The sequence below is a fragment of the Miniopterus natalensis genome, chromosome 15, assembly GCF_054644295.1.
Source record: "Miniopterus natalensis isolate mMinNat1 chromosome 15, mMinNat1.hap1, whole genome shotgun sequence".
Classification (NCBI taxonomy): domain Eukaryota; kingdom Metazoa; phylum Chordata; class Mammalia; order Chiroptera; family Miniopteridae; genus Miniopterus; species Miniopterus natalensis.
The window spans coordinates 5,603,203-5,613,286 of record NC_142095.1 but is presented as its reverse complement, the minus strand read 5'-3'; the positions used below and the strand labels follow the sequence as shown (position 1 = coordinate 5,613,286).

General features: G+C 51.8%; 1 long non-coding RNA gene across 1 annotated transcript; it reads left to right on the top strand.

The window, feature by feature from the left end:
• The first annotated feature begins 7,525 nt into the window (after positions 1–7,525).
• LOC148091394 (uncharacterized) lies at positions 7,526–9,609 on the top strand. The gene is made up of 2 exons (XR_015715683.1): positions 7,526–8,108; positions 8,994–9,609. It is a non-coding gene; the product is annotated as an uncharacterized LOC148091394 (long non-coding RNA).
• Positions 9,610–10,084: the final 475 nt, after the last annotated feature.

Sequence of the window (10,084 nt, the reverse complement as noted above, 5' to 3'; positions counted from 1 at the left end):
CTCTATGTACAGTCCTTGGCAATGCTTTCACAGCTGCACTTCTAACCCCGTGAGAGCAAAGAGCCTTTCTAATTTACTCAGAGAAGCGGAGGAAATGATGGGTTTTATAATTGCCGGAATCGCACTTCTAACCCTGTTTACAGTTAGAAGGACTGGCTGCGTGGGCCAAGAGCGTCCGCACAGTCGGCGGGCTTCTGTTACGATGCAATGAAGCCTTGCTTGTTCCAGCTCTGCTGAGGACCTGGGTCAGCCCCAGGTGACCAGGCGGGAGGTGCCAGCCCAGGCTGGACCAGCTCCAGCCCCAAGTCCTGAAGAATCCCATGGGAATAGGCAAGAGCTTGGAGCCTAGAGTCCAAGCAAGGCCATCGGGGCCGCTGGGTCATGCTTCCTGGCATATGGCTCAGAGCGTTTCTTCTGAACGTGTAGAAGACTCTCCCTAGGAGGAATTTGGGTGAATAGTGTCTTCTCCATCTTGTCCATATTATTATTATCATACTGGAGGGTGGAAAGTTAAATAAAAATGTTTATGCCTGGGGCAGCTGCTTCCCAGATGCTCCAGAGAGGCAGAGAAGGCGAGTCCCAGGCCACCCATCAGCTGGGTTTGCTTAACTAAGAGATTGGATCAGGGCCTGTGGCTTAGAAAGATGATTCTCAACAACTAACCAGAGCAGCTCCCCTGATCTCCAGGCCAGAGAATTTACCAATGTTGGGAGTGGGGCTGGGCCAATGGAGGTTGGGGTCTGCAGCCCCAGAAACTAGGTTAGGGAGGAAGACCAGTCAGCACGCTGGCAGCTGTATTCAGGTACCCCTGTGCCAAAGGCATGTCAGAGATGTCCAAGGGCACAGCTGGACTAGCCGTCCCTGCCCCCCCAGGCCCTTGCTTTCTGCAGGGCGGCACCAGGCCAAGCCAGCAGGCGCAAACATGAAGACACCTCAGACTCATGGCTGGTCCTGATGGAAAAGCCCCTGGTCCTAGTCCCGGCCCCAGCATTAGCTGGTGAGGCTTTGAGTCTGAGCGTGTCACATCACCTTCCCAGGTGTCGGTGTCTCATTGATAAAATGGGGGGCCTGCTCCAGAAGACCCCACAGCCCAGTGGGTCCTCAAGGTGGGCATTTCACTTCCCCATTAACATTGTCTTCTTTGTTGTGTGTGTTTAAGGGTAAGAGGCCCAGCTCACATGTTGTGAGACTTGGGCCAGTGTCAACCCCTTCATGTGTTGTGTAGCCTCCTTTGTTATGTGGGGTGGTCAGGCTGTGAGACACACAACACCCTGTCTTGGTCCCTGGGGGGCTTCTTTTACTCTGACTAGTGGGAGCAGGATGTTGGGGGGCACAGGCGTGGAGATGGGTGGCATCCTTGGCTTCCAGATGTTGGGAGTGTTTGGCACAGCTGGACCAGATGTGGCCCTGGTGGATCTAAAGGCACAGGGAGAAGGTATGAACTTCTCCTGGGTGTGGATGGTGGCTCTGATGTTTAAAATGGATATGGGTTGGGAAGGGAAAGGAAGCGCTCTACTGGGAGGGGACCGAGGACAACCTGCAACCTGTGTGCCCGAGTAAGGGTCCTCCCTGGAGCTAGCCACGGGACTTGGCATTGCCTACTATGGTACTGCTGCAGATTTGGGGGCCACTTATGTAGTTTCCCCAGATTCTATAGTCGGACTGGTCCAAGGACTTAGAGAAGGCTCATCTGTCACCAGGAGCTCCTGGTGGACTTGCCAGCCTTGGGCAGAGCCTCTTCTCCAGCCAGACCTTGCTCCTGTGAAGGGGACAGCCCCAGGCTTGGGGCTTTCTCCCTGTGTCCCTCCTCCAGTGCCTTGGGAGTCTCTTGGCTGACAGCTAGCTGAGTGCTTCACACCTCATTGAAAAGTCACCACAATAATTACCAGATCATTAACAGGGGATTTGGAAAAGGCACTTCAAAGTGTCTCCCCCAGAATCGCAAAGACAGGTGCAAAAGTCTATCTGGACAGAGATACAGGGATGCTGGGGACTGATAGGCAGGTGGTCATGGAACTGGGCTGAGCAGCACCATGGACAGGTAACCTTCCAACCCCAGCACGGCCCCAACCAGACGGTGGGAGGAGACCGGACGGTTTTAGACAAAACACAAAACATACAGATTTTGTTGGTCCTCTTACGCTTTAATAAGGAACTTGACCTAAATCCTGGGACTTCCTTAGGAAGTCTGGCGCCTATTTTTGGCCAGGTTCATATGCAATAAACATAAACAAACCTTCCTGCACCACAGGCTTCCTGATTAATTTTTCTAATGAAGGTTAATGAAAATCAAACGCCTAAACGGCTGCCCAGATAGGCAGAAAACTCCCCTCCTGTAAGAAATCCTGCAGGAAGGAAGGTACAAGTGGCTGCCCCACTGGCAGACTGTGCCTCTCCCAGCCCCGCACTTGACTGAGCCCTCAACATGCCTTGTTGCATCCTGACAACATGAACGCTGTTTGGATGGGTATCCAACCCTTCCCTACCTGGGGACCTTGCCTACTTAGAACTGATCTCTGAGCAGCAACAGCTCAGGTTCAGGCCTTAATCTTCCTGCTGTGATCTAAGCCAGGGGGCCCATCCCTGGCTGCATATCGGAATTCTAGGGACCCAGATGTCAGGACTCCCCTGAGACGTTTGGAACCAGAATCTTTGGGGATGAGGAACTGGCACCCATATTTTTAAACAGCTATCCAGGTGATTTTTGTGAGTTGTTATTTTTTTAATATTCAAAGCTACTTCAGAGCTCAACTGCTTTAAAATGTCGCCACTGGGTCCTCAGCAGTGTTACCTCAAGAGGCTGATTTGCCAGGCGCATTTCCTAAACGCCAGACAGGAAGCGTGAGCCACGCACAGGAGTGTTCGGGCTCGTGGTGACCATCTTTAGCATCATGCGAGCATCTGTCTGGCACCTTGTAGGCTGGCGAGCAGCGTGTGAGGCTGCCGGCAGCCTGTGGTGTTTTGCATTGGGAGTGTAGCAAACTCGTCCTAGGACATCATGCTAGCCAGCTATGACTTGCTAAAATGCCACTGTGTCCACTTGTGCACGAGACCAAGCATGCTGTGTACATGAGCCTAAATGTGCTGGTCTACCCCAGATTCCCTGCCTCCCTCCTGGGCCATGCAGCCTGAGGCTGCCTTTTGCTACAGCTGTGGTGGGAAAGGGAGGCACTGGGTGACCCCAGAGGAGATGGATGGGTGATGGGTAATGGGAGGCAGTGCTCAGGAGATCCCCTGTAACTCACAGACCGACCTGTTTCCCTCCCCACCCCACGTCCTTCAGTGGGCTGGTTTCGACTTGACATATCCCTGGGCCAACTTGGGGCACCCCCATTTCTCTTGCCTGCCTCTGACCCTGATTCTGCTGCTTGGATTCAAGTGTCTGTTCTGCTGTTTTTCCCATAGGACGCCACCCACCCCACTCAGCGCTGATCTGCTCTTACCCCCAGAGTCCCACCTGCTTGAGACTGTGGGTGGGCTGACTTCCAGGGTCAGTTCAGCAGGGCCCAGAGGCATCAGTCTTGCCCGGGTCCTTTACACATATGCTGCTCCTCATGCTATAAGAGCAAAGTGTGCACCCCACTCCTGGCCTGCATCCCCCATACCTAGCACCTCTCCACTCCTCGGAGACCGCTGGCGCCCCACCTGCCAGGGCAGCACGGCCACCATGGAAGGGAGAAAGGAAAGAGCCACAGAGGGAGGGGGAGGGAATAACCTCCCCGAACGTCTCAGTGACCTAGCTCCAGCATTAAAAACAAATAGCCAGAGATTAGATTCTGCAGGCATAAGCCAATTACATGCAAATTTTAACAAATCATATGCAAATAACCCATGTGACTCTGCCCTGGATTGCATCTGTTTAGCTGCGTCTCAGGAGCAGGCGAGTAGAGACCATTCCAGATGGAGGGCCAGAGGAGCGAGAGGGGAGGAGGGTGGCATCTTAAACCCCAGCTTTGCCCCAGGGCATTTTACATATGTCATTTGCTCAACTAGCATTTTTTAAAAAATTGTTGACTCAACTAGCGCTCCTTGAGTGGCCGCTGGGTACCTGGCAGAGGGTGAGATGAGTGGGAAGCAGCGCATCCCCCACCCCAAGGGACCCCTAGACAAGTCAGGACACAAATGATAAACAGGGGGTGTTCACAAGGAGTTAGAAAGGCCACGATGGTGATGTGTGCAGGATGCTGTGGGACACAGCAGGCTATCCGATCAGACTGAGGCGTAAGGAAGCCTCCTGGAGGCGGTGATGCCCAAGCAGAGCTTTGAAGGATGAATAGGAGATACTAAGTGGGCAAGGGGAGTTGTGTCCAGGGCCTCCTGGCACCCTGGGTACATCAGTGCTGGGCGGGGTGCACAAGGTAGGGGAATGCTCGCCCCTCACGACTGCTCTGCAAAGTAGGTGCACCTTTACTTTGCAGATAAGGACACCAAGTTCAGAGAGGTTAGGTAAGCTGTCCATGGTCACACAGCTAGAGAATGATGGTGAGCCTAGGAACCCAGGGCCTGTAGGTTTCCCACTACTTTATGCATCTCACAGCTGCTGGAGCACCGGTTACCAAGGGCTAACCCGACACCAGCCACATCCACTTGACAACTGCTTTGCTTCAAGCAACCCCAGGAGCTATTTTTATTTCCGGTTTACAGGTGAGGAAGCAGAGAGGTGCATAGTTACCTGTCCAGGGCCACCATGCAAATAAGCAAAGAAACTAGGATTCGAACCCAGGCCCACCTGACTCCAAACCTCATCCCAGACACTGTAATCCATGGCTCCAGGCCTGTCAGGGGAGGAACCATTCCAGCGAGTGCCCCGAGTGTCTTGGAAAATCTGTGGGACGAGGTCAGGGAGAATGTGTTAGGTTTCTTGGGGGTCACTTAAGTTCCTTCAGCAAGAAGATGGACTCTGTGCAGTGCAGAGTGCCTTGGCCGCCAGGCTGGCTCAGCCACCAGAAAGAGGGCTGAGCCCTGCCAGTTCCTGAAAGGGTAATTTTGCAAACAGTGCTGAGAAGCTGACTGTGGCAATACATTACCATGTTAAAAGGAATTATTTTTATACCTTCTGTGTTCTGGGGCCTGGAGAAAGCTGCAAACGGGAGAGGGTGAGTAGGATATTCTGTTTGTGTGGGCCAAGCGAGCAGTCACAGATGGAGTGTGTGTGTTTCCATTCCTGCGTGCCTCTCCGCTTGGGGGATGCATTGTGCAGGCGCCGGGCCCTTCCTCCAAGGGCTGTTCACAGGAGCCTGAGGTGCTGGCTTTTCCCTGGAGACCTGGAACTGTCCTGAGGGGAACAGTCTTCAGAGCCTGCGGTTGGCTTGGACCTAAGAGACATGCAACGTGCAGTGGGAGGCCCGCCCCAGACACCCTCCTACGGAAAGGCTGGCCAGGACAGGCGCTATTACATGCCACTGTTCGAGAAGAACACCTCACGGGGCACTTTGACGTACACACCTGATGCCATTTATCAACGTTCTTTTTTAAAATATATTTTTATAGATTTTAGAGAGAGAAGGGAAGGGAGAGGGAGAGAGAGAGAAACACTGATGACAGAGAACCATTGATCGGCTGCCTTCTGCAGTTGTGTGGACTGGGGAGAGTTGCTTAATATCTCCAAGCTGTTTTCTGATCTATGAAATGGGGGATGTTAATACCAAGCCCATGGGTTTCCTGGGAGCACCGAACAACGGAACACATTTAAGCTATTTAGCATGGCAATGGGTATGCTGCAAGCGCTCAGTAAAATATCACCATTACCCTCACCATAGGAGTGCTTGTGACTTTTATAACACTCAGTTAAAATGTGCTCATCTGAGCCTGGCCACCGTGGCTCAGACCCCTGATCCAGGGGTTCGAGGTTCGATTCCCAGTCAGGGCACATGCCCAGTTTGTGGGCCCGAACCCCAGTCCCAGCGGGGTGGGCATGTAGGAGGCAGCCGATCAATGACTCTCTCTCATCATTGATGTTTCTATCTCTCTCTCTCCCTCTCCTTTCCTCTTTCTGAAATAAGTAAAACATATTTTTTAAAAAAAATGTGCTCATCTGAGCCTGAGCCTGGCCAGATAAGAGCAGCGACGTCACCTGATAGCCTTTGAGACAGATGGGCCTCTGTCTTCTGGAAACTACCCTTGGAAACTACTCCAGGACCTTCAGGGGCCACAACCATGAAAACAAGGTCCTGGGACTAATGGGACTTGAAGGTGCGGCCACCCTGCACAGTAGGTCTACGTCTGCTTAAAAGCGCGGGGGCGGGGGAGGAGAGGAGGCTGGCTGACCCCATTCTGGCCTGTTGAAGGCTTGCGAAGCGGAGGCAGCAGAACTTTTCTCAAGAAAAATAGTAATTCTCTTCCAAGGACACAGTGAAACGTAATGGATTCAAGCCAGAACCCACCCAGACTTCTGTAAAACTGTGAAAAGAGGAGAGTTTTCCTACAGCGAAAAATTTGAATAAGCACGGCTCCCAGCACCCTGTTCTCTGGGGCCCGATGAAATCAGGGTGAAGTGAATCGAGGAGGGAGACAGTGTAGGAGGCACTCGTGCCGCCCACTCTCAGTCCGTCCCAATCAAGAGGAGAAACCGACGCCCAGCCGCACAGCAGCTTTCGGCTGATGCCCAGCCTCAGCTGGGTGATGTCCCCAAACAATTCCTCCGGGCCTGCCGTGCGCTGGCCCTTAGTTTTACATCCTACAGGGCTTTAAAGGAATAGTTAGGCCTTTCATTTGATATTCACAGGTTTCCTGTGTGACATCCAGGGCAATCGTGTCTCCATGGTGCGTTAAAGATACACCTATTTTTACCTTCTTTCTTCTTTTTTTTAAAAAAATATATCTTTATTGATTTCAGAGAGGGGAAGGGGGAGAGAGAGAGAAACATCAATGATGAGAGAGAGTCATTGATCGGCTGCCTCCTGCACGCCCCCCACCGGGGATCGAGCCCGAAACCCGGGCATGTGCCCTGACCGGGAATCGAACCTCGATCTCCTGGATCCTAGGTCGGTGCTCAATCACTGAGCCACGCCAGTTGGGCTCAAGGATAGATCTTGATTTAATAATCCCAATCCTTTCCAATGAATATTTAGTAAGGGACAGGTGACTCAATCTCAGCCAATGAGAAGTGAGAAGGTTGCTGGATGTCTCCAGGGATGTTATCTTTGCTCCTCAGAGTCAGCCTGGACATCTCAGTGCCTGGCAGTGACTCTCGGAACTGCTGCCCTGATCTTGCTACTGGCCCGGTAATGAACCCCATCGAGGGGGCAGAGTGGAATGATGGCAGGAACCCGGATCCTGGGTGACATCGAGCTTCTGTACCTGCTGAAAGCACCCAACGCCTGGACCTCCGGTTCTCTGCAGGAATGATTTCCTGAATTGCTTGGAGTTTTCTGTTACTTGCAGCCCAAAGCACCCTAAATGCTATGCGAGTACCCTGGGACTCAGAAGTTAAATGGGTTGCTTATGGTCACCCAGCTACGAAGTGGTAGAAACCAGGCTCAAATCTACGTTTCCACAACCTTCGTTCAGCTTTCTGCTCTCCTCTGTCCCAAAGTGGCAGTTTTCCTTTTCCGAAGTTAACCACAGGGCGCGCCGTCACTGAACAGACGCTTACATCTCAGCCTCCCGCGGGGCAGTTCCTAAGGCCGTGGCTCCTAACCATCCCTGTGGCACTCGGAGTTTCAGGTTCTCACTGACGCCAAGTGTGAGTCTCGCGCTGGGCAGCCCTGAGGTCCTGGCTGTAGCCCAGATCTCACGGCTCTCTGAGTTCACTCCCTGTGATCGTTGCTGAAATGTCTGCTCTGCACCCTTCTCAGCCCACATATTACTATACATTACACTTTCCAACGGCTGTAACCGTGCAGAGTTGGCCCACCGTTGCTTTGGGCATCACTAGAGCATCCCCGTGCTTTCATCTTGTCGCCAAGATGCCTTGATGCCCAGCAGTTTTACTTACCTGTCGTGTCAGGATGCTCTCATCCACAAGAATCGTGACTTTGTTTCCCCGCTGAATGAGAAGTCCCACAGTTGGCAATAATATCTGTAGGTGGTGCCGAACTCTGGAATGAGAAGACTGGAGACCTACCTTGAGGTTGTTGCCCTGGTTCCAATTAGCTGTGTGACCTCAGGTGAGTCACTCTGTGTCTCTGGGCCTCTCTTTACTCATTTGTCGATGTAGGATCTCAGGCATCTGAGCTTTCACATGGTACGTTTATTCAGAAAGAGGAAAGAATGAGGGCGTTGGTGAAGCCTTGAGCGCCAGGGCGCGTGCACACACGCATGCACACGCACATGTGCACACAAGCTCTCCACTGAAATACACAGCACGGCGTCGCCAACCTCCCGACACGCGTGGGCAAGCAGGACGCACACAGCACTCCCTGTTCTCCTGCACGCTAAGGACATGCTAACTGTAGCTTTCTCGAGCGCGGGGATAAAGGGACACCGAAGCAGTGTCCGGGCCCCCAGTTCCAGGGAATACTGCTCGTTTGTTCCTTTGAATACTCCACCTTCTGAGGAAGAACAGGCCGGTTCAGGGACAGAAAGGCCCGCACGGGTTTCTGCTGTGGTTTCGAGTCACTGGCTTCCTGGGATGGGCTGTGCTCTCGCACATAAAGAAGAAAGGGCTCTTCCCTTGCCTTAGGCTGTTGTTGCTGCGTGCCCCTGGCCCACTGGTCAGAATGGGGCTCTGGGTATGTTGGGGGGCATCCGACCGCTATTATATCAGCAGAGCGTGAAAGGATGGCCGGGGGAGCCCAGTCAGACTGGGCCCTGCCTGTGGAGGCTGGAGCCCCAGAAACCCACATAATAACTGGGTTTGACCAGAACTTGCCTTCCAGGTGGAGGGCATGGAGATGCCAGTGGGATGAACTTTAGGGCTTTGAGGGAAGGGAAGGCATGCGGGAGGCAACCAATGGATGTGTCTCCCATTGATGTTTCTCTCTCTCTCTCACTCTCTCTGTCTCTCTCTCTGTCTCTCTCTCTTTCTCTCTCTCTCTCTCCCCCCCCCTAAGAAAAATCAATGGAAAAAATGTCCTCTGGTGAAGATTAACAAAACAAAAATCTGAATCTTGCCCATAAGCACATGAGTGGCCTCGGAAGCAGACCCCCCTTCAGTCGAGTCTTCAGAAGAGACCACCACCTTTGACTGGAGCCTCAAGAGAGATCCTGTGCCAGACGGCCCAGGTAAGTGGTACCTGGACTGCTCACCCACAGAAACCGAGAAAAGAAGCGTTCATTGCTTTAGGATGCTAACTTCATTCTGGCTGGGGGTGGGGGGTGCTTTTTTATGTGCCCCAGGCATAAAACAGCTCTGGCCACCAACACAGGCGTCAAGCGAGGATGAACTGAGGACCGTACGTCTGCTTTGCCCCTGACTGATGGAAGCAACACCACCAATACGTATATTGACTATCTCTTGAATGTGAAATAAATCTTGCGCTCTCGGGGTAAACCTCATTTCACCCTGACCTATTCCCCTTTTATACGTAGTTGGATTTGATTTACTGACATTTTGTCAAGGATTTTTGTGTCTAGGTTCTTGAGGGATATTGGTCTGTATTTCTTTTGTAATGTCTGTCAGGTTTTTGAAAAATTTTTATTATTTATTAAAGTATAGTTGACATACAATGTCAGGTTTTGATATTAGAAATATGCTAGCCTCATAAAATAAAACCCCTTCTTTATTTTTTGAGAGTTTGTAGACAATTCGTATTACTCCTTCCTTAAATTTTGTGGACTTCACCATTGAACCTGGAGTTTTCTCGTAATAAGCTTTTTCCCCCTTAATTATAATTTCAGTTGTCTTATATACAGTATGTAGAACTATTCAGATTTTGTTTCTTCTTAGGTCACTTCCCTCCTCCCTTCTCCAGTTTTAAAGGTTGAAAATATATGTATAGGGGCTGATTGTTGAAAGAAAGGCAATCATGACGTAACAGGACTCCCTGAGGCTGCTTAGCATAGGAGGACCATGCAACAAAAAGAGCCCGCCGCGTGGAAATGCACTGATTGAGGGGCGCTCAGGGACAAAGGTGGTGGGAAAGACAGACAGCATTCGTGAGAGTCATGTGGGAGCAGAGGACTGAGAGGTTTTAGGAGCTGT